The sequence below is a fragment of the Triticum urartu genome, chromosome 1, assembly GCF_003073215.2.
Source record: "Triticum urartu cultivar G1812 chromosome 1, Tu2.1, whole genome shotgun sequence".
NCBI lineage: Eukaryota > Viridiplantae > Streptophyta > Magnoliopsida > Poales > Poaceae > Triticum > Triticum urartu.
The window spans coordinates 467,660,278-467,676,586 of NC_053022.1; positions in this window are offsets into that span (position 1 = coordinate 467,660,278).

Sequence of the window (16,309 nt, forward strand, 5' to 3'; positions counted from 1 at the left end):
TGGGACAGGAAAAGCCGAAATCTATGGCAGCCCTCACGACACTCATGACCCGCTTTTGCGCGGGAGAAGACAGCTGGCTAGCTCGCAGCAACAACTTAACCAAGAACCCTAGTAATTCGAATACCAAGGACAAAAGTGACAGGTCGCGTCAGAACAAACAAAAGCGCCGCGTTAACAGTGACAACAATGAGGATACGGCAGTTAATGCCGGATTCCGAGGCTACAAATCCGGTCAACGGAAAAAGCCATTCAAAAGAAATACTCAGGGCCCGTCCAGTTTGGACCGAATACTCGACCGCTTGTGCCAGATACATGGCACCCCCGAAAAGCCAGCCGATCACACCAACAGGGACTGTTGGGTGTTTAAGCAGGCAGGCAAGTTAAGACCCAAAAACAAAGACAAGGGGCTGCATAGCGACGACGAGGAGGAGCCCAGGCCGCCGAACAACAGTGGACAAAAGGGATTTCCCCCGCAAGTGCGGACGGTGAACATGATATACGCAACCCACATTCCCAAGAAGGAGCGGAAGCATGCGTTACGGGACGTATATGCGATAGAGCCAGTTGCCCCAAAGTTCAACCCATGGTCCTCCTGCCCGATCACCTTTGATTGAAGGGACCACCCCACTAGCATCCGCCATGGCGGCTTCGCCGCATTGGTTCTACCCCCAATCATTGACGGATTTCATCTCACAAGAGTCCTCATGGACGGCGGCAGCAGCCTGAACCTGCTTTACTAGGATATAGTGCGAAAAATGGGCATAGATCCCTCGAGGATCAAGCCCACCAAAACGACCTTTAAAGGCGTCATACCAGGTGTAGAAGCCAACTGTACAGGCTCAGTCACACTGGAAGTGGTCTTCGGATCTCTGGATAACTTCCGAAGCGAGGAGTTAATCTACGACATAGTCCCGTTCCGCAGTGGCTATCACGCACTGCTCGGGCGAACCGCATTCGCAAAATTCAACGCGGTACCGCACTATGCATACCTCAAGCTCAAGATGCCAGGCCCTAGAGGAGTAATCACGGTCAATGGGAACACTGAACGCTCCCTCCGAACGGAGGAGCACACGGCAGCGCTCGCAGCAGAAGTACAAGGCAGCCTCTCTAGACAGTTCTCCAATTCGGCCTTCAAAAAGCCGGACACTGTCAAGCGCACCCGAAGTACCCTACAACAAGACCGCCTGGCACGTTCTAAGCTAGCGTAGCAATGCGGCCCCAACCCTAGCCCTCGCGATATAGCGAAACCAGTGCTTCGCGTACATAACTACGCTCTTGAAATACCATGGGCACAGGGGAAGGGGCACTATCACGGCACGCCCGAAATACGGCTTAAATCGCACCAGGGGCTGCCGGATTCCTTGTTTTTCTTTTTTTCTCTTACTCTCAGGACTCCATACTTCGGATGACCCGTTCGGCAATTCAACTGTCGCACAAACGATGCAAGATCCAGGAAAGCAGACAAGCCACGCCGCATTATGGAACTCCCAGGTGGTCTCTATTGCAAGCAGTATACCTGTTTTTTAATACAATTCCGCGGCCTACCCCTGGCCAGGACATGTTAAATAGTCCAATTTCTTTTGCTTATCGCACTATTTGTATCGTTCCTCTTTCATAGCAGCCTTTCTATAAACAATGCATAGCTTTTGTCTATTTTTTGCATTATCCTCTTTTTATATATATGTTTATTAATAACATGTCGCATCCGTACACTGTGGTACGGCAAAAATACACCAGGGGCTTCAGTACCCATCAATATGGCGTGAGAAGTCCGTACACTTTCACAAGTGCGGCACCCCGAACTTATAGCACTATATGCATCGGCTCCGAATCATGATTTGGATCAATGGTTGGGTTTGCCCGGCTCCTATGTTTTGGTGCCTTACGTTCCGCTATATCGGCTAAGGTAGCACTAGGAGAACTACTGCGATTGTGCCCCAGTTGAGCTGGGCTGAGCACCTCAGTAGAGAAAGCTAAAACCGACTGTCATGATGAGGCGAGAGATCGGTCGCTGTTTGAGAGGTTTTTCGAGTCCTTAAAGACTTATGCCGCTTCGAGCGAGGAACCTGCTTTGTCCGGCAAAGGCGTGGATAGCGCCCCGAACTCGGTCTTCCGAATACTAGGGGCTTCGCGAAAATTTAAAATTATAGAGTTCTATGGCTAAGTGAGAGTGTTCAAGCATTATAGTCCGATTGCCTTGTTCGTTGTGCTGAGCGCCTCCCTCGACGGACCCAATCATGGGAAAAAGAGCGCTCAGGTTTATCCCGAACACCCCAGCACTAGTGGCATGGGGGCAGAAGCTGACGACTGGCCATCTCTCAATTTTTTGATAAACGGCCGCACAGAAAGTAATATTTTAAATTCAAGCATTGCTTAGCGCATATGAACAAGTTTTTAGCGCATAGGATAACACGAGCGAGTTCATTCAAAAATTACATCCTTGGTGCATTCATCCGCCATAAGGCGGGCACCGCCCAGAACATCCTTGTAATAGTTCTCGGGCTTGCGATGCTCCTTCCCCGGTGGCGGCCCGTCCCTCACAAGCTTCTCACCGTCCAGCTTACCCCAGTGCACCTTTGCACGGGCAAGGGCCCTACGGGCACCTTCGATGCAGACGGAGCGCTTGATGACCTCAAGCCTTGGACAAGCCTCCACCAGCCGCCGCACCAGTCCGAAGTAGCTCCCAGGCAGGGCCTCTCTAGGCCACAGCCGAACTATGAAGCCCTTCAGGGCCTGTTCGGCCGCCTTGTGGAGCTTGACCAGCTGCTTCAGCTGGTCGCTCAAGGGCACAGGATGTCCGGCCTCAGCGTACTGAGACCAGAACACCTTCTCCGTCGAGCTGCCTTCCTCGGCTCGGTAGAATGCAGCGGCATCGGATACGCTGCGGGGAAGATCTGCGAATGCCCCTGGAGAGCTCCGGATTCGGGTAAGTAATAAGTAGTTTACTTTTATATGTCTGCTTTGCATAGAGAATGCCTTACCCGCCGCTATCTTTTTCACCGCATCCAATTCCTGGAGGGCCTTCTGGGCTTCGGCCTTGGCAGATTTGGCAGTTTTAAGGGCGGCAGCAAGCTCGGACGCTCGCGTCTTCGAGTCGAGCTCCAAACTCTCATGTTTTTTCATGAGAGCCTGAAGCTCTTGCTGCACCTCGCCGACCTGCGCCTCAAATTTCTCCCGCTCGGTGCGCTCCATGGCCGCTCTCTTCTTGGCCTCGGACAGCGCCTGCTTGAGGGTCACCACCTCAGTTGTGGCCCCTACAATAAGCAGTATACTCCTGTCATTTTTTGCAATTGCGTCTTCTTATAGGCATTTTTTTCTATAAGGTATCTCTTACCTTCTTTCTCCTCGAGCTGTCGTTTGGCAAGGCCGAGCTCTCGCTCGGCCGCTCGAGGCCCTGCTTCAGGGCACCCACCTCCGCAGTCAGTGCGGCGGTGGCCAACAGCAAAGCCTGCATATGTATATTGACTCCTTTTTAGTTAGACTCCTGCGATATTTAATAGATCCTCTATTCGGCTTTTCTTTCCGAACACCAAACAGAGCATCAGGGGCTACTGTCTATGCAGTAATATTTTTACATATTTCTACTTACCTCAAAGCCTGTTAGAAGGCTAGTACAAGCTTCAGTAAGTCCGCTTTGGGCAGACCGAACCTTCTGGACCACCATACTCATGATGGCACGGTGCTCCTCGTCGATGGAGGCGCCCTTAGGCACCTCCAGCAGATTGTCCGGCGCCTCCGATTGGACGGAGGACGCCGGCTCAATAGGCTTGCTCCTCTTGGCAGGAGTTCACCTGCCGCGGTCCGGAACCGTTGATGATTCCGGTGCGGTGTATGGCTTAAAGCCAGACTTAGAGCCCTGGGGGGTCTTGTCCCCTTTACTCCTGGAGTCCGGGAGATCGCCTCGTGGCTCCTCCTGGACCACCTCCTCTTGCCCCGGAGCTTGCCGCGGCGCCACTTCGGCGTCATCCGCGGCACAGGGGGAGGCAGCGGGCGGAACTAAATTCACGTCCGATGAATCCAAGGAGCCGCTCGATGACTCGTCGAGCCCGTCCTTGGGTGGGCTGCATGATTATATTCGACATTAGGGAAAGCTGCGCAAGAAAATGAATATCATGAGTTACTCTGGTATCCGAACACTTACGATTTCGCCGGACGCTTGGCCCTGTCCGGCCACTCCTCTTCGTCCTCGTTGGCGTCAGGGGAGTAGTCCGGCGGAGGGGTTTTCCTCTTCTTGGACCCTTCGGCCCCCCTACTAGGGCGGCCTTCCTCTTCTTTCCTCCCCCGCTAGAGGGGGGAGGTCTCTTCTTCCTCCTCCTCGTCTTCACGGGAGGAGTGCGTCTCGGACTCATCGGATGACGAGTCCGACACCACCATATGCCGGGAACTCTTTCGAGTCCCCATGGCCTTCTTCTTCTTGGCCTTCTTCTCCGGAACCACATAAGGTGCCGGAACCAGCAGCTTCACTAGGAGAGCAGGGGCTGGGTCTTCGGGCAAGGGAGCTGGACAGTTAATCAGTCCGGACTTCGCCTGCCAATCCTGTCAAAGGTGAGGGAGTTTAGATCCCACATAGAGTCAAACTATGAAGAAACTTTAACATCCTGTAAAACATGAAAATATTTTACCTCGCCAGCAGGACGCTGCGAGCTGAATCCACGGTCTTCGGAGGCGGATGTGGGAGCCTCAGAGCGTTTGGTTAGCCCCTTCCAGACATCTTCGTACGTCGTGTCAAAGAGCCTGCTCAGAGTTCGGTGCTGCGCCAGGTTGAACTCCCACAAATTGAAGTCCCGTTCTTGACACGGAAGGATCCGGCGGACGAGCATGACCTGGACTACGTTGACAAGCTTGAGCTGCTTGTTCACCAGGGACTGGATGCATTTTTGCAGTCCGGTCACCTCTTCTTCGTCGCCCCACGACAAGCCCGTCTCCTTCTAGGACGTGAGCCGCGTAGGGGGTCCAGATCGGAATTCAGGGGCTGCGATCCACTTCGGATCGCATGGCTCGGTGATGTAAAACCACCCTGACTGCCACCCCTTCAAGGTCTCCACAAAGGAGCCCTCGAGCCATAGGACGTTGGCTATTTTGCCCGCCATGGTACCTCCGCACTCCGCCTGGTTGCCGCGCACCACCTTTGGCTTGACATTGAAAGTTTTGAGCCAGAGGCCGAAATGGGGGCGGATGCAGAGGAAAGCCTCGCACACGACGATAAACGCCGAGATATTGAGGATGAAGTTCGGGGCTAGATCATGGAAATCTAGGCCATAGTACAACATGAGCCCGCGGACAAATGGGTGGAGAGGAAAACCCAGTCCGCAGAGGAAGTGGGGAAGAAATACTACCCTCTCATGGGGCCTTGGGGTGGGGAGAAGCTGCCCCTCCTCAGGAAGCCGGTGCGCGATGTCTTTGGACAGGTATCCGGCCTTCCTTAGCCTTTTGACATGGCCCTCCGTGACGGAGGAGACCATCCACTTGCCTCCCGCTCCGGACATTGTTGGAGAAGGTTGAGGTAGGAAGTGCGGGCTTGGGCGCTAGAGCTCAGGTGCGCAGAAGATGGATAGGCAAAGGAGGAAGAAGGCGTAGGTAAAAAGGTGGATCCTTATCCCCTTATATGAGCGGATGCGACTATGCGTCCCCACCAGCCTAGTAAAACTCGCTTGCCTCCCAAGCGCCGTGATAAATGGCACGGTTGGGTTACCCACGTCCGTATTGATGAGAATCTTGTAAATGGAGGACATGATCTGTGCTTTGACAAGACGTGCCAAGGAAACCGCCTCGTAAAACACACTGAGGTGGAAGAGTGAAAACGATTCGAATAAAGGCTTGGCCGTAGTGTGATGTCGCGCTGCGGAATACGTCAGCAGATTAGATTTGTGTTAATATTATTCTCTCTGTGGCAATACGTGGAAACTTATTTTGCAGAGCCGGACACTACTCTTGGTGTTTACAAACTTTTATGAAGAATTTGGAGGAGGAACCCGCCTTGCAATGCCGAAGACAATCTACGCGCCGGACTCGTCGTCATTGAAGCCTGGTTCAGGGGCTACTGAGGGAGTCCTGGATTAGGGGGTGTTCGGGTAGCCAGACTATACCTTCAGCCGGACTCCAAGACTATGAAGATACAAGATTGAAGACTTCGTCCCGTGTCCGGATGGGACTTTCCTTGGCGTGCAAGGCAAGCTTGGCGATGCGGATATTCAAGATCTCCTACCATTGTAACCGACTTTGTGTAACCCTAACCCTCTCCGGTGTCTATATAAACCAGAGGGTTTTAGTCCGTAGGACAACTTCATCATACAACAATCATACCATAGGCTAGCTTCTAGGGTTTAGCCTCCTCGATCTCGTGGTAGATCTACTCTTGTACTACCCATATCATCAATATTAATCAAGCAGGACATAAGGTTTTACCTCCATCAAGAGGGCCCGAACCTGGGTAAAACATCGTGTTCCTTGCCTCCTGTTACCATCCGGCCTAGACGCACAGTTCGGGACCCCCTACCTGAGATCCGCCGGTTTTGACACCGACAGGGCCCCTCCAGCCAGAGGATGCCACGTGGCGCGCAGATGATGAACGGTCAGCTCACAGCCAGACTCACGCGCCGACTGGCACCCGCCTTTAAGCTTCGAGATCTCTAGGAGATGGCGCGCCTAGTCGAAACCGGCTCCTAGTTCCCGGCTCCTCAAGATAGGAAGCTGACTGAGCTCCTCAACTTTTTTCTGCCTCGGATCCCAACTAGCTTCGGGGACTACTGTCGGAATAAATGACCACGGGTAGCCTAGCCGGCTTCCCCTGGCACTTCAGAAAAATTATAGGCCGATCAAGCCTCCAAGCGTCCAAGACATGGGGCCACCTTCCCCCAGCCGGCTACCTCTCGAGCTGGCTGCGCAAAGGCGGCCCAGCCCCGAAATCCTTGAGAAACAAGACCATGAGAAGGCCGACTTCCAGAAGACGACCATGAAAAGGCCAACTCCCAGGAGCCGGCCCCTCAGCAGGCGGCTAAGATCTTGCCCTCAGAGTCTGCACCCACATAACGGCGACAAGACGGGGCGTGGCTATAGTAAAGCCTGCCACCCCCGATTCCCGGCGCACACATGGCCACAGTGCACCGTACGGGGCGGCCATCACCCGTCCGGCGCGGCACTGTTGCCACGATGATCGTGACGTCACCCACGGAGAGCGGTCAGTATGACCCGTGGGTGGCGGGCCCCCTCGGTCAGGGAGATCCCAAAGGCGGCCAGGCTTCCCACAGTCGGCCAAGGGTATGACCGGCTTCCAATAATCGGATAGCTCTCTCCCTCCAAGGAGGTGCTTCATTAAGGAGACAAGAGAAGGTAAGGCTATAGTGATAAGCCGCCTCGCGGCGGCACTGTAGCCATGCTTTCCACGCCAAAGCCATCGTCACCAGGGGCAAGGTAATAGTAACTAGCCCCCGACAGGACCCCCGAGCGGTGGGGCCGGCCTGTCGACCAAAGGGTCAGCAGCCGGTGGGCCCACCAGTCGGCGGAGAAGCCGGCGGGCATAGACACAGACGACGAGGGCCCACGCCCAGCCAGATTACCATTGTACCCCTTGAGGGTTGTCCTATATAAAACCCCTAGGGTCCCATGCAGGGGGGGTCGCTCTTTGGATAGTTTTTAGACACCACAAGGGGAAGAGGAGCGGGCAGGCCTGGCCTCCTTCATCCTTTCACCGAACAGCTCAAGTTGCAATCTGTAGCTACCCATCGAGCTAGTGATCATGCGGAGACCCCGTAGAGCAGCATTAGGGGTGTTATCTCCACGGAGAGCCCTGAAGCTGGGTAAGATTCGCCGGCGTGCATGTCTTTGCCTTATCCCATTTCCGGGCACCGGCGATGTTTTATTGGCTCCCACAATGATAAGCCATTCATTGGCATATGCCGCACCAACCACCCGACAGTTTGCGATAGAATTCCCGGAGTGCGAAGCGTGCTACATCGAATCCCTAGGCTTTGCGGATCATCAGCAAGGCAAGTAACACATTGATCATACTCTTTTCATACCCAGTTTTTATGCATTAGTTCAATCCTCAAACATTGCATGATTAGGATGTCATTAACATGTGGGTTGGGAAGTAGTTGATGAGGTAGAACCTATTGCCCTGTTATATTCAAACCCTTGGGAGTTACTTCTACGTGTTGCTTATATTGCTATGCTATGCTCGTAGACGTGGTTTGGGTGAGTGAAATCCATGACATATGTGAGATTGTTAATTAATGGTTCAACTTAAGGTGGCAACTTTAATACACATCTAGGTGGATTGAGGCGCCTGGAGAACCCAGTGTTGCCTTTATTTTTTGGAAATCTCGAGGTTTCGTTTGATTCTCCTACGGACCGCCACCCAGGCTCAAAGGGAACTGAGATGATTCATGCTAGAAACTTCTGTGTGTAGCCACAAGCTATTATGGGCTCTAGCATAGTTGAGTAAGTTACGTGAAGCTCTCGAAGTGGTGGATCAGTAGGTAGTGGGTTGTAGGTTTGGTATGGTCTGCCCGGAGTAGAGAGTTAATATTTCAGAAAGACTGTGTCTCGGTTATCCGTTTCTCAAACACTATGTAGTGCAAGAAATCCAACGGAGGAGATCGAGTCTTGTGGGGAAAACTGTGCAAACCTCTGCAGAGTGTACAATCTAATCAAGGTTAGTCGTGTCCCCGATTATGGACAATCTTGAGTATCTAGTACTTGGAGTATCTTAAGTATCTCATCACTCTTAAATTAACATTGTTGGGTTGATAATTACTTTAATTGGGATTGAGTTGGAGGAACCTTCTCAATGATGTTTCAACTACCATGATCGTTAAATAAAATCTATTCCTTTGTTGTAGGGAAAAATTAGCTTTTCGCAAAAACTATAACCATACAGCTTTCCACCAGCCAAACATGCATGTAGTGATAGCATTATTCTGTTCGTGCTCTACTGTGTTACTTTGCCAGCATATTCCATGTGCTGACCCATTTTTGGGCTACAACGTATTATGTTGCAGACTTTTCAGACAAGGAGTAAGGTTCGTTAGGTCGTTGCCGTGCAGCTCAGCTATGCCGTTGGAGTTGATGGACTCACTTTATCTTCCAAGCCTTCCGCTGTTATCGTATTAGATGGCCTTAAGCCCTATTTATTGTAATAAGTTCTCTTTTGAGACATTCGATGTAATAAGTGTGTGATTGCTACTCTGTTATAAATCCTCGAGTACTGTGTGTGTCAGCATTACCGATCCAGGGATGACACGGAAACACGGAGACTTGATCGTTTGAGGTCGGGTCGCTACAAGATGGTATCAGAGCACACGCGAGTGTAGGACACGACCACTAAGCTAAAGCCCTAGATCACTATTCTCTTCTCATTTCTGACTCATCTCCATTTTCTACTCTTTAGATGCAAGGAACAAGTTTGCACAACCGAATGAAGACACACCCTTTGGACGCCACTTGAAGGAAGTCACTAGGTACCTGAACATAGGAATACCAAGCTTCACCGGGACTTACAATGCCACTTTACCAGAAGAAGAGCGAGGGATGATTCAAGTTCAAGTTTCAGGAAGGACATTCATGCCAGTCACTAAGCCCATAGAGTTTTCCTTTGATGCACCAACCTGGAGTCTAGGCAAGAGCATGGCAACCCACATTACCATGGGACGCATTGAAGAAGTCTACAACAAGGATCTTAAGGACACTATCTACCAGATATGTGGGCGCCGAGACGAGCAATGGGAGATGATCAGCACCAAGAACGACAGGTCCATTGCAGCTTTCATCCAGGAGTTAAACCAGCACATTCGATGTCAGGAGAATCAGATGTGCGTAGACATGATAGATTTGAAGAAGGCGAAGACAAGGATCATCGAGCTGGAAGAAGAACTTAAGTCTACACGCGATGGGTATAAGGAGGAAATTGCGACACTACTGGAGAAGAATGATGACCTAATTCAGAAGATCGGAGTATTCGTGTGAGATCCAGCGCCGGGAAGAGAAGACGACGATCCCACTTGCCCGGACAACTACATCATCATTGACGACACCAACTCCGACACTAGTGATGATGACTTTGAAGACGAAGCTGGAGCAGATATCATGGAGTCTTCAACCGAGGAATATTTTTAGTAGAACACCACATCAGTAGTAGTATTCCACCATTTATATAGTATAGCCCGATCATTTTTGTAACGATAGTTAGATCGATTGTATGCCTGTCGGTGTCAAAACCGGCGGATCTCGGGTAGGGGGTCCCGAACTGTGCGTCTAAGGCGGATGGTAACAGGAGGCAGGGGACACAATGTTTTACCCAGATTCGGGCCCTCTTGATGGAGGTAAAACCCTACATCCAGCTTGATTAATATTGATGATATGGGTAGTACAAGAGTAGATCTACCACGAGATTGGAGAGGCTAAACCCTAGAAGCTAGCCTATGGTATGATTGTCTGTTGTCCTACGGACTAAAACCCTCCAGTTTATATAGACACCGGAGAGGGCTAGGGTTACACAAGGTCGGTTACAAAGGAGGAGCTACACATATCCGTATTGCCTAGCTTGCCTTCCACGCCAAGTAGAGTCCCATCCGGACACGAGACGAAGTCTTCAATCTTGTATCTTCATAGTCCAACAGTCTGGCTGTCCAGAGACCCCCTAATCCAGGACTCCCTCAGTAGGCCCCAAACCAGGCTTCAATGACGATGAGTCCGGCGCGCAGTGTTGTCTTCGGCATTGCAAGGCGGGTTCTTCTCCAACTTTCAAGTGTTCGTAAGCAGTGTATGGCTCCATAAATGTTGAACCTCTTGGCTTCTGTGCCCAATAAGGGCTATCTCCCACGCGTCGAATGAATATGAGGTGCCAGGGCGTTTTTACATTCGCCCCCTAGCCAGATAAATAAATTGTCTATTAAAGGGATGGGGATTCTTAGATCCAATCCATATCACCCTCCCCCAGCGAGAATTCATCAGAGCGTGCTCCGGAAAGATCCATTCCAGCATGGCCGACCTCCGCAGCTCCTCCTCCCGCCCCCGTAGCCCTAAGCCCGGTGATTGGGAGAGGTGTTCAGTCCCGCAGTGTCGATTAGTCGAGCTGCAGACTAAGGGATTTCTTCCTCCGGCGTACATGGTGCCCGTTCGAGCCGGGCTCGCCACCTACAATGGCGGGGAGCAAGCGGAGAACTTTCCCTGTCACTCCATGGGGGAACGGGTTTGCCTTGTTCCTTACTTACCAAGGGGACTCGAATTTCCAATTCATCCGTTCCTCCATGGGCTCCTGGAGTTCTACGGCATCCAACTACACAATATCACCCCTGCCTCCATCCTACACATCGCCGGCTATGTTGCTCTCTGCGAGTTGTTCCTGGGCAGCGAGGCTCATTTCGAGTTGTGGAAAAGGCTATTTTGCCTTGTCCCTCGCACACAGAGGGGATCACTTTATCAAGTGGGCGGAGCCGAAGTATGGTGCATCGCCGATACCGGATATTTGTCCGGTACCCCGAAGAAGCCGTCCGAAGATTGTCCTTCAGAATGGTTTTATATGGAGGACGCCCCCCTTCCAGACCCTGTTCGGCGGGGTCTACCCGAGTTCAACAATGCTCCTCTGAAGAAGCGCTGAAGTTGGCGCCCACGGAGCCCCCAGGCGGAAGACAACGGAGAAGTCCTCTATCTGATGAACCGGATCAAAGCACTAGCTCGATCCGGATTGACAATAATCGAAGTTATGTCGATTTGCATAATGCGGGGAGTGCAGCCACTCCAATATCGTGGGCACCCCTTGTGGTGTTATAACGGGGCGGATGACGCCACGCGCTGCGGGCGTAAGGGTCCGAACAATGCTGCCGCTCTAGCGAAGATTCTGTCCGAACTGTTCAAGGGCGAGGAAGAGGAGTTCACCCGCATCAAGCCACGGGATGGATTCTCTATGTACAATCCTCCAAGCTGGGTAAGTTATATTTCCATACTCCCATTTTTCCTGCATTCTTAGTCGTAAGTATTCACCTTGCCACCTTGCGGCAGGAACTGCGAAAAGCCATAAAGGAGGTCAGCAGCCCTTCTCCACAACCAAAGGACCCTGACCGGGCCATCGATTCCGGACTCGAAGAAGATCCGGTTATCTCCGTGGAACTGATAGACCGGCAGTTCTATCAGTTAAGCTACGACGATGCCCCGGTGGCCACTACGGCCGACTATCTCGGACTGCTCCCTGCATCGCAAGTAAGAAAAATCACAAAGTCCCAACTCCAAAACTAGGATCCCCTTTTAGGCACTTCACCCACCATATACACATGGCATCTTTTACAGGGAAGGCATTCGGGACGCCCTGCCGAACCTGCGGCAACTCGCCAACAAGAGGTGCCAAGGCCGGGTAGGCCAAAAAGGAAGGCGGTCAGGACGGAGACGCCGACGCAAAGATATAGGAATAAACCCTGCTCTGTGGTTGTCGTCTTTCTCAAAATGTAATGATGCCCGCGTTTCTTTAACAGAAAGAACGCTCGCCAGAATATGTCCGGCGATGCTGCCAATCAAGCTTCCACCAGTCGGGCGCCAGGACCGGACATAGAGGCGAAATGCTATATGGGGCAGGCGCCGGATAATCCTCCGGCAGAGGATGCGGATAGATTGTCCGCTACAAACTCAGAAGTGGAAAGCGCCATGAATCATAGGCGCCGCCGGGCCGTACTCCGCGACACTTGTTTCTCACCAGAGGCGTTCGACGCCTTCAATTCTGGAGAGGCGTACCTCCGTGCTGCTCAAGATGGTCTAACCAGAGCCACAGATCAGTAGGTAAAGGATGTACGGGTGAGTAAATCTGATGATTTATATGTATCAGTAGCCCCTGAGACTTGAAACAGTTAGCAGAACTGATTTAAGGATCATCTATAATGTGCAGGTTCTTACAGAGAAGAATACTAGGCTGTCCCAGGAGCTGGAGGAATGCAAGACCCAACTGGGGGCCGCTCTTGCCGCATTGCAGGAACAGAAAAAGCCTCCCGCTGGTAACATTTACTTTAAAGAATGGTGGTTACCATATAGTGTGCGGCATGTCTGCAGATCTAACAATTGATTTTGCATATGAGTCCGGAGAAAGTCCGGGGGACCAGCATGTTATGCGACAGCTAGAAGCTGGCAAACGCATGCTGAGTAAGGTTATGCTGGAGAAAAGCAGTCTCCAAGATGCCAATGTTAAGCTGAGCGTTGAAGTAAAAGACGTTCGGGGCCAGCTTGCGTACTCCGAGAAGGAGAATAAGCGGCTTCGGCGCGGCATTTTTAGTAAGTGCTTGAATGAATCCTGCTAAAGGAGTTTAGCGAAGAAGTCGACTAATAGCGTTATGTCTGTAGGTATGCTGACGGGTCGTCCCGCGGAGGAAATGCCCGGGTCTGCGGGTGATCTTCTATCCGAGCTATCATATCTGCATGAACAAGTTCGGCAGGTGATGCAGGGCGTTGCCCAGGCCTTGTGGCCGTCCGTCTCCCTGCCAGAAGGCGTTGCAGAGCTTGCGGAGAAGCTGAAGGGAGCACGGTGGCGCTTCTGTTTATGGAAGATATTAGCCTGCCGACAGGGTGCCAGAGAAGCCTGGGCCATGGTGAAGACACGGTATACCAAGGCAGACCCGAATCACATGGCTGAGGTCGGACCTGTGGGGCCCGACGGAAAAGAGATCCCCGTTAGCTTAGTTTATGGGCAAGTAGAATTAGCCGCAAAGTATTCTCAACAGGATTGTAAGCTGGACCGCGTGTTGGATGGTATAGAGGAGGAATTTAGTCAGTCCGCATGACTATGTAATTAAAGTGACATGTATAATGCCTTCTAGCCGGATTGTAGATCATTTGTCGTTGCGGACCTTTTTGCTTCAACCTCCGGGCCCGATAGTCCGGAGTGAATCCGAATACCCGCTTAGTTATATAAAACCGGGGTATGCGTGGAGACCAGGCGTAGGGGTCATTAGTGCTTTATCAGACAAGTGCCCAACTAGTTATGTTATATTACATGGGTAGTAAGAAACATCTTCCAGGGAGAATAGTTCCGTTAAGGGTTCCTTTCCCTGGGCAAGCATGCCCTAAAGTGCATGTCCGGACTGCGATAGGAAACACAGGAAAAACATCTGGGGGCAGATAGGAAAAATAAAAGTCATCTTTTGTCATAGACCGAATATTTCCTTAAGAACGCTAGCTTTCGGCTTCACCCAGTCTAAGGTACACATCCGGCTGACCCGGAAGTAACAATCGCAAAGGTTCTCCCCTTATTCCCTAGCCAAATTAACGGGAACGTAGGGCATAAATACAAGAGCCAGGCAACCCAGCTTGGCCAAAACTTAAGTCATATCGATGCATATAATGGTGAAAAAAGGTACATGCGGAAGTATAACACATGTGTTGGGCATGAAGCCCGGATAAATAATTTAAGCTTCCGTGAGAGAAGCCCCCAGGTATGAAGAGTGCGGCTAGTGCATCTGTACTGTGCAAACAAGGCACAATGTGGCCCTTGAAGGCCTAGACAAAGAAGAAAAGAAAGAAAGAAAACAAGACAGATAATGTATTTGTGAAAAATGAACAAGGGGAGGGGACTAACATAGAGTCCGTGCTAGGCGTAGAATCTTCGGAGCCTGGCCGCGTTCCATGGGTTCGGCTCGAATCAACTAGTCGATGCATCCCACAGTCGGTACGCTCCACCGGTCAGAACTTGGTCGATAATGAAGGGACCTTACCATTTGGGCTCGAGCTTGTTCTTTTTCTTATCCGACAGGCGTAGAACTAGTTCACCAACGTTATAAGTTTTGGCCCCTACTTCTCTGCTTTGGTATCTGCGAGCCTGTTGCTGATAAAATGCGGAACGGGCTTTGGCTACGTCATGCTCCTCCTCCAAGGTGTCCAGACTGTCCTGCCGATCGAGCTCGGCTTCTCTTTCTTCGTACATGCGCACTCTAGGAGAGTCATGAATTATGTCACAAGGCAGGACTGCCTCTGCGCCATACACCATAAAGAAGGGTGTATATCCGGTACTACGATTCGGCGTGGTCCGTAGCCCCCAGAGTACGGAGTCGAGCTCCTCTACCCAGTGCGTGTTAGACTCCGTTAAGGAACGCACTAATCTAGGTTTAATGCCGCTCATTATAAGACTGTTTGCTCGCTCGACTTGACCGTTGGTTTGTGGGTGATAGACTGAGGCATAATCGAGCTTGATGCCCATTTTGCTGCACCAGAGTTTTACCTCGTCGGCCGTGAAGTTTGTGCCGTTATCAGTGATGATGCTGTGGGGGACGTCGTATCGGTGTACAACCCCGGATATGAAATCTATCACCGGTCCGGATTCGGATGTTTTAACCGGTTTGGCCTCTATCCATTTGGTGAATTTATCCACCATGACCAATAAGTATTTTTTTCTTGTGGGTTCCCCCTTTAAGGGGTCCAACCATGTCAAGCCCCCAGACCGTAAAGGGCCATGTAATGGGGATTGTTTGGAGGGCGGTGGGTGGCATGTGGCTTTGATTTGCAAAGAGCTGGCAACCGGCGCAACGTTGGACCAAGTCCTGTGCATCTGCTTGGGCCGTTGGCCAATAGAATCCTATACGGAAGGCCTTGCTTACAAGAGCCCGGGCTGCGGCATGATGACCGCCAAGTCCGGCGTGAATTTCTGCCAAAAGATTCCGCCATTCCTCTTCGGAGATGCACCTTCGAAGGACTCCGGTAGTGCTTTTTTTGTACAATTCTCCCTCATGGACCCTATAGGCCTTAGATTGCAGCACTATGCAGCGTGCCTCATTTTGGTCCTCCGGAAGTTCCTATCTAGTTAGGTAGGCCAGGAATGGTTCTGTCCACGGGGCAATAATGGCCATTATTTCATGGGCTGAAGGTGTTATTTCGGTGGTGGAGCCTCCGATTGTGTCAGAGAGTTCGGTATCGGGTATTTTGGCTGGGTCCGGACTGTTGTTACCGGTGTCCCCTTCCCATACTACGGATGGCTTAAAAAGCCTTTCCAAATATATGTCGGGGGGACCGCGTCATGTTTTGCACCGATGCGGGCGAGGATATCCGCCGCCTGATTGTTTTCCCAAGCCACATGGTGAAATTCGAGTCCCTCAAACCGAGTTGACATTTTTAGGATGGCGTTTCGATAGGCCGCCATTTTCGGATCCTTGGCGTCGAAATCTCCATTTATTTGGGATATTGCAAGGTTTGAATCCCCACACACCCCAGGCGTTGAATGCCCATGGAGACTGCCATCCGAAGACCATGCAACAGAGCTTCGTATTCGGCTGCATTGTTGGAATCTGTATACAATATTTGCAGTATGTACCGAACGGTATCTCCGGTTGGGAACGTCAGGACG